General features: G+C 35.2%; 1 protein-coding gene and 1 long non-coding RNA gene across 5 annotated transcripts in view; one reads left to right on the top strand and one right to left on the bottom strand.

Annotated features, from left to right (window-relative positions):
• Positions 1-18,086, top strand: part of PAPSS1 (3'-phosphoadenosine 5'-phosphosulfate synthase 1) — a 185,037-nt gene that overhangs the window by 37,890 nt on the left and 129,061 nt on the right. The gene's annotated exons all lie outside the window — the stretch shown is intronic.
• The window catches only part of LOC121493775, a 41,892-nt gene continuing 32,678 nt past the window's right edge, over positions 8,873-18,086 (bottom strand). For all 4 annotated transcript variants that reach the window (XR_005988551.1, XR_005988554.1, XR_005988553.1 and 1 more), the window contains one exon: positions 8,873-9,850. This is a non-coding gene — a long non-coding RNA (uncharacterized LOC121493775). The remainder of the gene's footprint in view (positions 9,851-18,086) is intronic.

Genomic DNA, 18,086 nt, shown 5'->3' with positions numbered 1-18,086 from the left:
ATTGTTTTGGTGTGTGTTTTGGTGGAAATTCTTGGTTTGTCTGGTCATTTGGATTTTGTTTCTTCTGCCAGTTTTTGTTTTGTTTTGTTTTTGTTTTTTGACAAGGGAGAGATGGGGCAGAAAGAATGATAACCATGGGGGAAGTAGGAAAGGAGATATACCTTTTGTACATTTGGGTGTTCTTCTATCTAAAGCATTAGGTATGGGGCACAGAGCCTGATCAGGAAATCTCCAAAAGGGCAGGTTTTGACTGCATGTAGAAGGAAGCACAGAGGGGTTGCCATGCTCAGTACTTGAGATCATAGGTGCTGCTGAACAGGTACATCAAAAAGATAGAAAAAATCACACGGAAAATCCTTGTACAGTTACCTTTTCACAGCTATGCCTTTTTATTCTTGTCAACTTTTTTTTTTTGTATTTCAGGATTTTCCACAGTATGTATGTATTATTGGAATGTGTTAGATTTCCAAATTGGAAAAGAGAAAGGAAGCTGGAGAACTTGCGTTTTAGTTTTGCTACTTCCTAGTTCTGTAGCCTTGGGCAAATTTTAAAATCTTGAGTAGCTGCAGTCCTCTCATTCTTAAAATATGAATAAATAAGTTAATCATCAGGATGAAATGAGGTAATATAGAAAAAGCTTAGTATGCACGAAGGACCTGGTATACAATAGGGCCCAATGGATGGTCTTATTACCAAAAACATTATTATTACTAGTGGTGGGGATGGTAGTAAACATCTTTGACATAAAAGTAGTGGACTCTTCTAAAGATATCAGTTGACAAGAACTCCTTCAGAGAACTCACCATTGAAAAAGCATTGCAATTCTCAGGAAATGAAGTACAAGGAGAGTAAAGATAAATGCTACAGTTTTCTCAAGAAGAATGCTTTCTTACAGGTGGCTTTGCTTAGAGATTAACTTGAAATCTGAAGAAAACTTGATATACTTTTAATCAATATCTTCTAACAGGTGATATGTACTCTCCAGATTTTCCTCCTGAAACACAATTATTAGCTCTCACTCTGGAATCAGACACGCTAGCACTGATACTCATTGTTTGGGTATTCACATGAAGCCCAAGATATTGTTTATGTTTTTTTAAGGTCACACTGTCAACTTTTGTGAAAGTGCCCCCTTATGGATCAAATTAAGGTTTTTAATTCATTTATTAATAATCTGCAGGTAATTTCACTTAACTTTGGAGTACCTTTATGCCATTACAGTTGAATATGGATTGTCATGGTTCCTCAGAATTTATATATCAAGAAAAATAAAGGCATATTAAATTTCTGGCTGAGGAAGTTGGACTTTTCCCCAACTTTACTTGTTCGACGTAAACAGCCCCCTCTCTCTACCAAAAAGCACTAACGTGAACTGATTTCTTTGCATTTTCTTGCTTTTCAGCATTTGTGATTTCCATCTCCTTTGTATTAGGGGAGGTCTTTTGGCTTATTCATAGTGAAATGATGGACATTTTTACTGTCAGGATTTTTCTTTTTAAATTTTATTTAATTATTCATGAGAGACACAGAAAGAGAGGCAGAGACATAGGCAGAGGAAGAAGGAGGCTCCCTGTGGGGAGCCCGATGTGGGACTTGGTCTAAGGACCCCAGAATCATGACCTGAGCCAAAGGCAGATGCTCAACTACTGAGCCACCCAGGTATCCCAGGACTTTTCATTAAAACCTGATTGTGTGTAAATCTGACAGGAGGCTTTTTTGGCTATCTTACTTTCGACTCATATTTCTAGTGTTGACCTGAATCCTAGAACCATCAATCCTCATTTCTTATTAGTAAATACCTTAGCTGTTATTGCCATTTATGTTCTTTCTTTTTTTTTTTAAGATTTTATTTATTTATTCATAGAGACAGAGAGAGAGAGGCAGAGACACAGGCAGAGGAGAAGCAGGCATCATACAGAGAGAGCCTGATGTGGGACTCGATCCAGGGTCTCCAGGATCACACCCTGGGCTGCAGGCGGCGCTAAACCGCTGCGCCACCAGGGCTGCCCTGTTCTTATTTTTCAAAGTTGTTCGTTTTCAAATTTTTGTATTCTCCAAGCCTAACACAGTGCCTGGTATGAGCAGACCCTTTGTAAGTATTTATTGGTGCTAAAGCAACAAGTTTCTTTGGTTAAAAATCTGCCCAAGTATTTAATTGGCTAGATGTTGATCTGTGTTATCAGCCCTTTTGCACATTAAAACCATCTCAGTGATTTGAAAAATGCCAGTGCATAGCCTCCACTATATGACAATTTAGTCAGAATCTCAGGGGGCCCAGGCATTTCATAGTATTTAAAAGCTTTCCAGGTGATTCTAATATGTACTGGGGCTGAGAAATACTTATGCAGGTCACATTTCATAATTTATTTTATTTTTTAGTTTTTTTTAAAAGATTTTATTTATTTATTCGTGAGAGACACACACACACACACACACAGAGAGAAAGAGAGAGAGAGAGAGAGAGGCAGAGACATAGGCAGAGGAGGAGAAGCAGGCTCCATGCTGGGAGCCCACTATGGGACTCAATCCCAGGACTCCAGGATCACGCTGAGCCGAAGGCAGACAACTCAACTGCTGAGTCACCCAGGCGTCCCCTTGTAATTTATTTTAATGTTTATCTGATAACATTTTTTCCCCTTTTGCAGTCATTACATTAATATCCAATAACCTAGATTTCCTATAAGATTTAACAAAGGCTTTTGTCCAGTCTTGTAGAAGCCAAGAAAAAAAATCATTTTTTCACTCTCTTCTCCTTTCCACTTTTATTTAGTACTTTAAAAATTCAACATGAGAAGGGTGCCTGGGTGGTGCAGTTGGCTGGGTGTCCAACTCTTCATTTCAGCGCAGGTTGTGATCTCAGGGTCATGATCTCAGGGTGGTAAGATGAAGCTCCATGCCCTCGGTGGGCAGAGTCCGCTTAAGACTCCCTCTCCATCTGCACCCCCTCTGTCCTCCTCAGATAAATAAATATTAAAAAAAAATTCAAGATGATTAAGATAGAGATCTTGAAAGCAAAAGGGTTGCTTTCAATAAAGTCTCATAGCCTTTGTTCTACCCATTGGGCGTATTATGACCTCACACTTTGGTTACTAGGACGGAAATTAGCTCTAGAAATGGTACTTGGCAAGTACACATACATGGTGAGGGGATTCTCTTACAAATGTTACTTGTAATCCAACAAATAGTGACCTTGGGACTTGAAGGTTCAATGAGAGACTAGAGTTAAAATCTAAAAACCACTTAGAGTTCAGGGAGTTTTTGTCTTCAAAGGCAAAGCACAGTTAAATTAAGGGGTTTAAAATCATAGTTCTGAGTGTAATGTTTTTTTAAAAAAACTTAGTTTTTGTAGCTAATTTAGGGCACAGTTTTGTCTACAATTATAAACAATGCCTTCTAATCTTTTTTCCTCCATAATCCTAGCCTGTTTTTATGACACAAGGCAAGAAGTACCAGAATTAAAGGGCTTTTTAGTGTCCTTTTGTAGTAAAACACTGTATTCTTTCCAAATGAAGCAGCCACAAAAATTATGATCCCACTTGTAAAATAAATATTTGGATAATTACAGTGTTTTAAAAAGAACTATCCCACACAAGAATATAAACAAGGAAATGTTTGTGTAATGAATAAAAATATTCTATCAGGGGAGCACAAAATTTTGGAAAAATATTTGAAAAATATTTTTAGAAGATATGTGTTCTATAGGCATTAGCATTTTTGGAAAATCATGAAAAATAAGTCACTTCAAATTATTAACAAGTACTTTTGTACTAAGTTTATCAGATACAAAGAGAAAAATTGATTCTTAAGGGAAAATTTAGGAGGCCAAGCTAGATCATTTAGACCATCCAAATTCATTCTAATTGGATTTCGTTAAATTATAGGATAATGCACAATTTTTAATGTATTCTTACATTTTATAATATTATTGTCATTTATTTTTATTGCTGTGTATAGTTATAATTTCATTACCCAGCAAATAACTCCAAAATTTTAAAAAACATCTTAAACAGTACAACAATCTTATTATTTTGTGTTAAGATTATAAAACTTTAAATTAACAAATTAGGGATGCCCGGGTGGCTCAGCGGTTGGGCATCTGCCTTTAGCTCTGGGCGTGATCCTGGAGTTCCGGATCAAGTCCCACATCATGCTCCTTGCGGGGAGCTTGCTTCTGCCTCTGCCTGTGCCTCTGCCTTCTCTCTGTGTCTCTCACGAATAAATAAATAAAATCTTTTTAAAAAAACAAATTAATTAATTAACAAATTAAACTATGTAGTTGTTTGATCAATACCTACCCAATGGAAATGCTTTGGGGGAAACAAGTCTAAAAACCAAACTCTGAATTAGTTTGTGTACATGAATTGATGCTTTATTCTATGTGTTCCATCATATTTTTCAGTGTTTTTGTGTGAACTAAATGGACTAAATATTTTAAAAGTTTTGGAAAGCTAGCCAGAAAGCATATCTATGAAGTATTCAAGCCATTATGATTGTACATATATATATCAAAAGTATCAAATAAGCAGATTTGGAAGAACAATCAAGTTACCTGTGAAGTTAATAGGAGAGTTCTACTCACAAACATGAGATCATGGCATATGATTATTGGTTTTCTACTCCTGGCTATACATTTTCAGTTTTACTCCCTTCTTTTCTTTTCTTTCCTCCATACCTGCCCTCTTTTTCACTCCTCTTCTCTTTTCTCTTCTTCCTCCCTCCCTCCTTCCTTTCTCTTCTTTCCTTCCCACCCTGTTTTCTTCTAAGAAAAATGTAGTGAGTCCATGCTACACATCAAGTATTGTGTAAGCTGTGGGGAGATGAGCAAGAGAGACCTATCCCCTTTTAATGGCAATTTTACTTTCTAAATTGGAAGATTTAGACGGACAATTGGGAAACTAAATGAGGAATAGTGTCAAATAATGATAATTTTCTGTGCCAATGGAAAAATACTCCAATAATTTTACTTATATTGTCTCATTTATCCTCAACAACTCTATGAAACTAGTAGTATTGCCTGCCCTCTTCTACAGAAGGTGTGACTGAGGCCCTGAGGTAGTTAAATAACTTGGCCAGGGATGTGGAGTTAGTAAGTGGTGGAAGTGCCAGTCAAATGTAGGCAGTCTGACTCCAGAAATTGTAGTCTTAACCATTAAACTATACTACACAGTGGAGAAATTCTTTAGTTGAAGAGAAGGGAGAAAATTAAAGAGTTTGGTTGGTTTATTTTGACTATAAAAACAAAAAGTTTTTCTGTGCCTTTTATATGGATACAATTTTAACCTAGCTTAGCAGTGAAACTTTCATCTTGATTATGTGGTTACTATGGATTATTTTACTAAGGTTTAGCTCATAGTTCGTTTTTATATATGGGATCCAATTTGGCTTGAAGACATGCTCCAAATTTTGACTGTAGGACTGGAAGGTGTATTGGCTAAACTAGATTGATCAACTAAACCTTCCAAATGAATTGCTTCACAAACAGGTTTGGCAAAGGATATGTGTTTAGTGAAGATAAATGTCATGTCTAGGCATTGGTAGAGTGTTCCCCTGGGAGAGATGGTTAATATTGCACAACTAGCATTTCCCATGGCAATTTTGAGATAAATAAGGGAATCTTTCAGTTTGGGAATTGATGTGCTATCTACAATTACAGCCTTATCCAATAGCTCATATTTCAGATGCTAAAGATAGATGCTTCAGTTATAGTATGTGTGTGTTTTAGATGTATCAAATGGTTTCTATTTTTTTTAAATATATAAATGTGCCAAATAACTCTAGAGGGAAAAAAAGAGCTCTTTGTATACTTGGATAACAGCCCTTTATCAGATGTATGTTTTACATATATTTTCTTACAGTATGTATCTTGCCATTTTCTCATTTTCTCTACATTGCCTTTTACAGAGAACAAGATTTTAATTTTAGTGAAGTCAGTTTATAGATCATTTCTTTTATAGATTATGCTTTTGGTGTTGTATCTAAAAAATCATCTCCAGGGGCTCCTGGGTGGCTTAATTGGTTAAGCAACCAGCTCTTGATTTCAGTCCAGGTCATGCTCTCAGGGTTCTGGGGTTGAGTCTGATCAAGCACTACATCAAGCCCCATATTGAACCTTGCATTGAGCCCCATGTGGAGCCCTGCATGGAGCTCTGTGCTTAGTGGGGAGTCTGCTTCTCTCCCCCTCTTTCTCTCTAGCCCTCCCCCCACTTGTGCTCTCTTTCTCTTTCAAATAAATAAATAAATAAATAAATAAATAAATAAATAAATAAATCAATCTTTAAAAAAAAAGTCATCTCCATACCCAAAGTCAATTAGTTTTCTCCTATATTATCTTTAAGTTTTATAGTATGGTATTTTAATTTAGGTCTATGATCTATTTTTAATTAATTTTTGTGAAAAGTGTAAGGTCTATATCTAGATTCCTTTTTTTTTTTTTTTGGCATGTGGGCCAGTTGTACCATTTGTTGAAAAGATTATCTTTGATCCTTTGTCAAAGATTAGTTGACTTTACTTATGTAGGTCTATTTCTAGGCTCTCTGTTCATTTCTGTTGATTTATTTGTCTATTCTTTCACCAATACTATACTATTTTGATTAATGTAGCTCTGTAATAAGTATTCAAGTCAAGTAGTGTCAGTCTTCTGACTCTGTTCTTCTCTTTCAAAATTGAGTTTGCTATTCTGGGTCTTTTGCCCCTCTGTGAACTTTAAAGTCAGTTTGTCAATATCTGCAAAATAACTTGCTAGGCTTTTGATTGCTATTGCATTGAATGTATAGTTCAATTTGGGAAGAATTGGCATCTTGACAATATTGAGTCTTCTTATGCATGAATGTGGAATATCTCTCCATTTATTTAGTTCTTCTTTGATGTCTTTCATTAGAGTTTTGTAGTTTTCCTCATATAGATCTTGTACATATTTTGTAAGATTGATTTCATTTATTTCATTTTTGGGGTGCTAATGTAAGTGGTAATGTGTTCTAAATTTAAAACCCACTTGTTCATTGCTGGTATATAGGAGATCAGTTGACTTTTTAAAAAATATTTATTTATTTATTCATTTATTCATTCATTTATTCATTCATTCATTCATTCATTCATGAGAGACACACAGAGAAAGAGAGAAAGAGAGAGAGAGAGAGAGAGAGAGAGAGAGAGAGGCAGAGACACAGGCAGAGAGAGAAGCAGGCTCCACGCAGGGAGCCCAACGTGGACTCGGTCCCGGAACCCTAGGATCACGCCCTGGGTTGAAGGCAGGCGCCAAACCACTGAGCCACCCAGGGATCCCCTGACTTTTGTATATAAACTTTGTATGCTGCAATCTTGCTATAATCACTTAATAGTTCCAGGCTCATTTTTTGTTGTTGTTGTTGGTTATTTCATATTTTTACATAGACAATCATGTCATCCTAGTACTGGTTCCCATGGAGGTTTCTGCTCCAGTAAATTGTAATTCTCTGTAACTGCCTATCTCTCCAATATGGAGGGGGGCAGGGGAAGTGGCTTGCCCTGTGACTTCATTTCTCTGAGGAATCTAAGAGGAGTTGTTGATTTTTCTGCTTGTTCAGCTTCTTGTTGTTAGGACCACATGACGACTTCTAAACTCTTTATGTGCCAGACTAGAAATCTAGGTTTTCTCCTTAATATCTTTTAATAGTTGATTCTTTTTCATATTTCACTGCAATGGGCATTTAGTTGTAAACATTTTCAAATAAGTGCATTTCTGTCACTATTAGAACTATGTGTTTTGGGGCACCTGGGTAGCTCTGTCAGTTGAGCATCTGACTCTTAGTTTCAGGTCAGGTCATGATCTCAAGGTCATGATCTTGGGGTTGTGAGATTAAGCCCCATGCCGGGCTTTGCACTCAGCCCGGAGTCTGCTTGAGATTCTCTCTCTCCCTCTGCCAATCCCCTGCTCTCCCTTTCTCTCTGAAAGAAAGAAAGAAAGAAAGAAAGAAAGAAAGAAGATGAAAGAAAGAAAGAGAGAGAGAAAGAACAAACGAACATGTTCTGATAAATTGTTGCCTTTACTTATTAAATTCAATTCTAGTGCCTCTCCACTGTTATAGTGATATTTTGTACAGATATTTGTGTTGGTGAGACATACTTACTTTCAAATGTAAGTAAAAAGGTAAAAAAAAATCACATTATAAAGCTACACAATATTTTGAACCATCTGCCACTTTGCCTTCCTATTTCTGTGAACATGGGATTCACTATAAATTAAGATGTTTAATAAGGTCAGATTAAATTGTTATTTTTTTTAAACTGGAAATGAATGGAGAGTCTCTATGTTTTTTCTTCTACTCCTAGGGGAAAAAAAAAAGAGACAATTTTGATGTTACCTTGTCATCACGAACAAGCAGATTTTGGTTATTTTAGTAGCAGAGATAAAATAGCTAGCTACTCAGAAGTTTCAATCTATCTTTTTAAAAAAATATAAGGTAGGAGTTCAACATATGTTCATAAAACCTTTTTAAGCTAAATTATTTTTTTAAATATTTGAATAAATAATAGTAGAAAAAATTAAAATCCCCAAAGAGCATCCATTGTAAATTATGTTTTCCTGATCTCTTTGCCCAGAGAAAACCATTCTTGACAGTTTTCTTATAATCTTTCCGGAGATAGTCTACAAATATATTTTCACAAAAGGTGGTGATGATAGTGATCCCAAATGACAACATTTATGACAGACACTGTTCTAAGTATTTCATTTTTTTTAAGTTTTTTTATTTGTTTACTCATGAGAGACACATAGAAAGAGAGGTGGTGACAGAGGCAAAGGGAGAAGCAAGTTCCCTGCAAGGAACCCAATGCAGGACTCAGTCCCAGGACCTTGGAATCACACCCTGAGCCGAAGGCTGATGCTCAACTGCTGCGCCACCCAGGTGTCTCTGTACTAAGTAATTCACAGAAATTTATTTCTTTAATCCTCACACCAGGTACATGATATATATTTAGCTGTATGATAGTACCTTTTAAAAATAAATAAGTGGAGGATTAGAGAGGGTAAGTAACTTGCCCAAGGTCACACAGCCAGTTTAGAAGAGCTGGGATTCTACTTCAGGTAGTTAGCTCCATACTACATCAGTATACTGTCTGCAGACTCAACACACTGTTTTTGGACATTTTATTTTTCACTTAGTATTTTACTTTGGAAATAATTTCTATCAATATATTTAGAATTAGTCTATTCTTTCTGGTGGCTGAATCCTCTTGATTATATCAATTCCCAACTTGGAATATTTGGCAATGTCTAAAGGTATTTTTTGGTTGTCATAACTGGCATCACTACTGGCATCTAGTAGATAGAGTTTAAGGACATCCCCAACAACAAAGAATTATTTAGTGCAAAATGTCAGTAGTACTCATGTTGGGAAACCCTGCAGTATACTTTTATTTTATCTGTTACATTTTTTTCTAAATTAAATTTAAATTAAAATTTTTCTCAGTCAGAAATCTGATTGTGTACAGTTGCACTCCAGTTTGCATAAGATGAAAGAATAAAGAAACAAAATCTAAAATTGACAATTCTAGATGATTTTAAGGATTGATAGAAACTTTTCCTGTTTGTAAAAACCGCAAGGTTTCTAAGAAGGGCAAAATTGAGAGACCCTAAAGTTGAAAGCATTTTCAGATTGATCTAAGTAAGCCCCTCTAATACTTAGAGTGAAACACATCAAAATACAAGGTTGATTTTCATTACCTAATGAACATACTGGTGATCCAAAATGAGTTCAATTCCAGAGAAGATTGGGGTCCCTTCATTTTTAGGTATAGAGGACTGACCAGCTTTGCCAAGTCTCCTGTTCCTACTGGAGCAAAAAAAAAAAAAAAAGCTGCTGGAGTGGACCACCTATGAAAATAAAGTAACAATTTCCTAATGAGTATTATTTAGATAATTTATATTTTATTTTTCAAAAATAACAAAAGTAATACGTTTGTGGTAATTCAAATAATATTGAAGGATATAAAGAAAAATTAAAAGTTTCTCTTACTGCTCAGCCTAATCTTACTTCTTAAGGATAATCATTAGTAAGAGTTTGTTAATAATCTATATCTATTTCTTATGTATGTGCAAACACCTATGTATCTATTTATTATAAATACACACATTTGGTATTTTTCCTACAACAATGAGCTCCAACTATTTATTTAAACCTCTTTTCCCACCTTCACCCCACCATTCATCAGTTTGTCAACCTAAGTCAACTCAAACAGATCTAACTCATTATCTTTAATTCACCATGTAATATGTTATATACAGGTATACCAAATTTATTTAGCTATTACATTATTATGGATCTTTTAGAACATCTCTAGTTTTACCATTAGATAACACAGCAAGTAGCATACTTATATTTGCATACTTTTATAATTATCTCTCAAGGATTGATTTCAAAAGGTAGATTTATTAAGTTAGAGGATATGCACATTTAAAATTTGATAAGTACTGTCAGTGCATATGATTGCCTATTTGCTCACAGCCTACTGAAGAAATTAGAAAGAATTATAAATGACTAATGATAGAGACACAAATAATTATGGTACTGCAATAGATGAATTCTTATATGGATATTAATAGATGGATTATAGTATAAATACTAAAATAATAAGCACAAAGGAGGCCTTACAACATGAAAATGTTTACAATACCAAGGGTAAAAAGCAGAATGCTTTGTATGTAAAATTACACATGAATAGGGTTGAGAAATGGAAGAGTACATGAACAAGTGAAAACTATTTGAGTGAAAGTAGAGATAATTTTTTCCCTTTTTTGGTTCTTTGGTATTCTTATGTTATTTGTACAATAAATATAATAAAAATGAGAACCTTTAAATAATTAACAGAAAAGATAAATATAAAAAATTTTAATCAGATTTATTGGCTTATCTTAATGTAGCCTTAATTTGCTATTTATCCCTTCCAATAGACAATGACAAATTATATGTGTATTCATGTTGTTGGGATTGGGTGCTTTAAAAAGATGATCTTTCTTTCATAGAGAATGGCATAATGCTAAAAAAAATCACTGGCACATCACATTTTGAAAGTTATTGGTAGGTACCAATGCAATAGATTTAGCACAGTCTCTTGAATTTGGACAAATGTTCATTTGTTTAAATTTTCTTTTTGCCCAAGTAGGTCATAAAAGGTTTCTTTCATTCAGTTTTTTTCTTATATAAGTTTTTTTTTTAAGATTTTATTTATTTATTCATAAGAGACCTACAGAGAGAGAGAGTGAGTGAGAGAGAGAGAAGCAGAGATACAGGCAGAAGGAGAAGCAGGATCCATGCAGGGAGCCCGATGCGGGGCTCAATCCTGGGACTCCAGGATCACGCCCTGGGCCAAAGGCAGGTGCTAACCCACTGAGCCACCCAGGGATCCCTCTTTTATAAGTTTTAATGACAAAAACCAAAGTTTTGAAGATGATAAAATAGTAGAATTGTGGTAAGAAATATTTTTGCTCAGGGCACCTAGGTGGCTTTGTCGATTAAGCACCTGCCTTGGGCTCAGGTTGTAATCCTGGAGTCCTTGGATGGAGCCCTGCATCAAGCTCCCTGCTCAGTGGGGATCCTGCTTCTCCCTCTCCCTCTGCTCCTCCCCCACTCCTGTGGGCTCTCTTGCTCACTCTCTCTCCCTCCCAAATAAATAAAATCTTAAAAAAAAAAAAAAAAAAAGAAAGAAAGAAAAGAAAAAAAATATCTTTGCTCCTCTTGAAGGACAGGAAGGCCTTGGCCAGGTCCTTGAGATGGGCCCAAGTATTCAGGCAATAGCTTAACTTAAAAGATGAGAGCAGGCGTGGCCTAGGGTATGTATGCCTGGTTCTGAGAGAGCCATCCAACATGAACAGGAGTTGCCTTTTGTGATGTAATGGAAAATAAGGTTAGATAGGTAGAGGGCAGGGAAAGAGGAGAACAGGCATTGAAAGCCAGACAGAAAAGAGTTTGTATCGAATGCATTAAATTGGATTGATTGAAATAAGGAGACACTAAGATCCTCAGCCAGGAAACGAGAAAAAGTGAACAGCTGTTATCTTTGCAAGGATGGAGAGGCATGTTCTTATTTAATTCTGGAGTAGGGGCAAGAGGGACATGTTCAGTTTGAAAGCAAAACAGCATTTTGTCTCATTGCTTTAAATTGGTTTTAGTTACAAAGTTTGTTTTATTTTAATTTCCAAATAACATTGAAAGAATACGTGGGTTTGTGGTTATTTTTTGTTTATCAAATGCAATCATAGGTTAAAAATTATTGAGAAACACAGAATGTAAGCCCATGTATTACTATTTTTCACTAATATAATTAAAATAGTAGAATATAACAGTTATAGTTTTTTGAAAGTTATAATTTTATTTTATTTTATTTTATTTTATTTTATTTTTTTGAAAGTTATAATTAAAAAAAAATGACCCACCCCTTCCTGTGCCCAATCTCACCAATCAATTTCTGATCTTTACTCTATGCCTTCTGGTATTTATCTTTTTACATAAAAATTTTTATTTATGCTGCTGTATCATGATACAGCCATTTTATACATGATCAATTGATCTTTTCACATTGGTAAATGAAGATCTACCTCTTATATAACCACCCTATGTTCCTTCCTTCTCACTTCCCAATATAATTAAGCCACAGATTTGTCTGAGGTTTATCCCATATTCACATTATTTTGACTGTCAACATATTTTTCACTGCTGACCTTAGTAATATACCATGATTACACTTCTTTCTCTTTCCCTGGAGTCAATAATTCATTTGGTAGTCATCTTTTTTTTTTCTTTTTTTCTTTTTTTTTTTTTTTTAAGATTTTAAAAATTTATTTATTCATGAGAGACACACAGAGAGAGGCAGAGACACAGGCAGAGGGAGAAGCAGGCTCCATGCAGGGAGCCCAATGTGGGACTTGATCCCGGGTCCCCAGGATCAGGCCCTGGACTGAAGGCAGGCGCTAAACCACTGAGCCACCCAGGGATTCCCCCATTTGGTAGCCATCTAAGTAAGTTTTCACATAATCCAATACTTGTCAGATAATCTGAATCCATTTTTAATTTATTTCCAGAAACTTTAGGTCTCTTGCCTCCAATCTTGACTGATTGCTTTCTAGCCCCATTTTATGATTTGTCATCCTTCACTGTCTTTTGCTATTGTTCTGGAAAATCCTCTCACCCTCTTTTCTGTTGGATCCTTTGTTTCTAGAATCATATTTTCTTCTTTACAGGTTTTCTCCCTATTTGTTTGAGACTTTGAGTGCCTACAAATGGCCTACAAATGGCTTTGAGTATGCAGGGTATTCTCAGGGGGCATTCAGTTTCTGCACAGAAAGAGACTCAGGTCTTGTGTCTGGCTGACACGTTCAAGGACCTAGATAGGGAAAGAGGGCTGGTGGTAGGTAGGTGAGGATGTTTTTCTCTGATAATTACATGGACTTCCATTTAATCTACCAATTTTTAGCCCCTCAGTTCCCCTGGAGCTTTCTGTACCTGCTGTCTTTAAGCTCAGAATCTTTTTGATTCATGCTCTATAGGGAATCAATCTTAAATCTGAGAATTTGGGAGAGAAAGTCACTAGGCTCTATGAGACCTAATGTCACTTACACTCACTTCTAAATGATTCTCTTAATCCCAGATGTGCACCTCAAAGTCCCTTTCTACAAAACCCCATTCTCAAGCTTTTGCAGCTTGTTCTCTTTCCTCCTGCCAAAGACACCCAGGTTCAGCTTCTCCTACTCTTCTAAGTCATCAGCTTTCCATCCTCCAAAGCATGTTGATATTTCCTTCCTACTGTGTCTTCTCTCCTGAGCTTTTAAAAAAATATTTTAGACCTGTATATTTTTGATATGATTATTGTCACTGTAAGGGGCATTCAGGAGAGAATGGAAGTGATGCGTTCTATTTACCATATTGAATCAGAAACCCCTATTTTTTATTTAAAATCCTGTGATAGCACATTATTTTCTTTACCTTTCATTATGAAATTTGTTTTTCAAGGATAATTTTGGCAGAAATATAAGTAATGAATTGAGTCATCCTTTTTTTTAATCAATAGGATTAAAATAAGATTAACATTACCATTCTTTGAACTGCCTTGGAAAATGTGATTTTCAGTTGTTCACACATGACTTATCATTCTTTTGAAAATCCTTTCCTTTCACCAGTGCCTCCCTGTGATTAGTTTATCACATTGATTCAAATACAACATTCTTATGTCTCTGCAAGTGTATCATCCTTTTCCATACTCTCTAATTCCTTTAAAATTGCATTTCTCAGTACATTTACATTAGTTATTATAACTTCTCTGTATAATTATATTTCTGGAGAACACAGTGGCTGATATAAAACTGTCAAGGTAAAAACAAGGCGATATTCGGATTACCAATTCTTGTACATATAACTCTAAGAATTTCATAATGAATTTCTTTTAAAATCCCCAACTTTAATATTATATATGCCTGCCTTCATCTCTGGAATTATCTGTGTATTTACAGTATATGAAGCAAGGAAAGGAAAATTACGGATAAAATTGTGTTAATGAATGTATGTATTTTATCAATATAAGAATAAAAGGATAATAGTTGATATAAAATTTAAATAATTAATATTTAAGAAACTAAACACCAAAGCAAGTAACCAAAAGCATCTCCTATATACTAACAGCTAGGGTAGTTGTTCTTTGGCAATATTTTTAGTGACTTAGGGTGATAGATTATCTCTGTATGCTATCTAAACGGAAAAACTGTTGGGGTTTGAGATGGCAAACAATTGATATTATTGATTTCTTCACTGAATTGACTGTTAGTAATGTATAAACATCATCAAATTTGCTCTACTGTTCACACTTTATGAATTTAGTTTTATGTGTGATGAGCTTAAGTTAGCTATGTGTATGTATATACATATACTCATTTTTATAAAGCCATTAATGTTGAAAAATTAAATTTAAATCAACTATGGACTGGCTTATAATAGCTCCTCTATGTTGTCCCTTATAACAGAGCTATCTTTAAATTAAGTGGCTGCTCAATACACATTTGCTTGCTTTTTTGTTGTTTTTTGCAATTTCTTCAAGGCTTTTGGTATATAAAAAGTAGGTAAGCCATAAGGGAATTTGTCTAAACAGAGTGTACATATATCATGTAAGAATTATTTTTTATATGCTAGAAAGAGGCAGGAATGGATTCATTTAAATTGCACTGGGAAAAGCATTATTCTATTAGGTGTGCTTTCCTACTGTGTCTAATTAATCTACTAAATTATCAGCTTACTTTATATCTTCCACCTCCTATAAATAGCCTTTCTCAGAATTTTAGATAAAAGAAAACTTACAGCCTAGGCAGGATGCCCTGACCAGTTAAACCTGCCTCATACTCAGCAGACTTTTTGCCTCATTGACCTTCCTCTAGACCTTCCAACCTAAATACGTTTCCCCAAAGCTTACTTCTAGATTATGGAGCACAGTTTGGAAAAAGATACACAGAGCTTACTGGCTTTGTAATTATTTGATGGATTTCCAACATGAGCTCAGTTTTACTCCCTAGATACCCTCTTTTCCAATTGGCTATATAGACGATTTGAAACCTCTATCACTTTAACCAAGCCTACTGCTATAGGTGTACTCCCTTTATCTCTGCCTTATCAGAGCAAATAAAAAAGCAGTTGCCACTTAATGAGCACTAACTGCCAAGCCCTTTCAACCAAAATTCACAGTGGGTCTTTTATCTCCTTTCCATAGGTGAGGAAAGTGAACTGCAGGAGGGAAAAGAAGCATGCTCAAGGGCATGTGGGTCACACATACGCATAGCTCATCAGATACCTGATTCATGCCGTATTACGTTTTTCATTTTCTCTTTCATTCTCTTTTTTAAAATTTATTTATTTATTTATTTTTTAAGAGAGAGAGCACAAGCAAGCACAAGCAGTGGAGAGAGAGGGAGAATCAGACTCCCCACTGAGCAGGGAGCTCAATCCCAGGATCCTGAGATCATGACCTGAACTGAAGGTAGACCTTTAACCTGCTGAATTCCCTTTTACTCTTTTGTTTTACTCTTTTTAAAAATATATTATTTGATATGGACAAAATATATAGTATATATCATTGTTAAAACTAAATAATAAAACGAATGTCCACAATCTCATTGTTTAATTTAGGAACTGGAACATAATAGTACTGTTACATCTACCTGTGTTCTTCTCTTTCCTATTCTCTGGTTTCTCCTCCCTCCCAGAGGTTTTGTATTTATCATTCTCTTGCTATTTTTTAACTTTTTGTTTTAAAACTATTTAAAGCACAGAAAAGTTTTAAAAATATTACAAAAAAAGTTCCTGCATACCCTTCAACAGATTCAGCAATGATCAGTTTGCCATATTTGTTTTCTGGTTCTCTTTCTCTTATGCATAGTGTTATTTCTGAAGCATTAGAGAATAAATTGCATATAGCATGCTCCTTTGCCTCTAAATACTTGGGTGTATGTTTTCTAAAAATAAGGATTAAACACACTCAGTTATCAAAATCAGAAAATTTAACACTGCTTATGTTACTCAATAATCTACAGTCCACGTTCAAATTTCCACGTTTACCCTAATAAAATATGCTTTATAGCTGTCCCACTCCACTCCTCCATGGCCATAGCCCACATCCCCTACCAAAGGATTCAGGTCAGGGTCACATATTCTGTTTAGTTTTCTCCAGTTTCACTTGATCTGGAACAGTTCCTCAGTCTTTGTGTTTCTTGACCTTCATATTTTTTAACAGTTCAGGCCAATTACTTTGTGACTGTCCTTCAGTGTGGGGTTTCTTCATAGAATGTTTCTTCATAATTAGATTTAGGTTGTGAATTTTTGGCAGGATTACTATGTAAGTGAGGTCATGTCCTTTTCAGTGCAACACTCAGGAAACCCATATGTCATTTTTCTCCATTTTTGGTGATGGCAACTTGGATTTGTTGGTTAAGATGATGTCTTCCAGGTTTATCCACTTTATAAGCACTATTTCCCCCATTGTAAATAATAAGTAATTTGTGGAGAGATCTTTGAGACTATGTATCTATCCTGTTCTTCATCAAATATCAACCCAATAGTTTTGGAATCCATTGATAATTTTGCCTGAGTCAATTTTTACTACAATGTTTGCCAAAAGGTGATTTTCTACCTCCATCATTCCTTCTGCATGAAATTCTACTATATGGGAAAATTCTTCCTTTTTCCTTATTTATTTATTTATTAGTAGTAGAAACTCATCTGTTTCTTTAATCTAAGTTTGAACTTTCATCACTGATCAGCATGGCCACATCTGTCATATATCAACTTTCCATATGTTCTTGAATCTTTCTGGGCTCTCTTGTTCAACTAGTCATTTGGTTTTCCCTTTGCCAAAGCAACACTATCAATTATCATGACTTCATCATTAGTTTCAGTGTCTGGTTGGCCAAGTTTCCTCTTATTATTAAGGAGTGCCTTGGATACTTCCCTTTGCCATATAACATATCAATATCAGCTGTCACGTTTCACAAAAACTTCTGTTGATACCTGGAATTATATTAGCTCTACTGGTCAATTTTGGGAGAATTCATTTTTATTGTATTATTTATATTTGTATAGATATTAGTTATATTTATTATCATATTTAACCCAAAAGTCACCCAGTAAGTACTTTTTTGTAACTTAAGTTTTATTATGAGCATCTTGTGCTGTCAACACTTAATACATCCAATTTAATTCAATATATTTAATTATGAAATTGAATATATTAATTTATTTAGTTGACTTAATTTAATATACTTCACCATATAATATACACCACATCACCTCAGTAAATCAGCTTCTAGTGGACATTTCAGGTAGGGTTTTTGTTTTGTTATTTTGTTTATTGCTGCTAGTCTAAGCAATGCCACATGGTAATTCTTGCTAAATTTTGTGGACCTCCTTATTATGTCCACCTGAAGAAACTGTGACTCCTCAGATTTAAGTGACCCACAAACTGCTGGTGGCTGGAAAAACAGGAAGTAGCTGAATCAGGATCGATCCTGGGTTTGTGCTTGGCAGAGTGGGAGTCCCACTTCTACAGATCACTGATATGGGGCTCAGCGCAACTTTCTT

This window comes from Vulpes lagopus, chromosome 6, assembly GCF_018345385.1.
Source record: "Vulpes lagopus strain Blue_001 chromosome 6, ASM1834538v1, whole genome shotgun sequence".
In the NCBI taxonomy this organism is placed as follows: Eukaryota; Metazoa; Chordata; class Mammalia; order Carnivora; family Canidae; genus Vulpes; species Vulpes lagopus.
The sequence above is the reverse complement of the archived record's forward strand: the minus strand, read 5'-3'. Positions and strand labels throughout refer to the sequence as shown.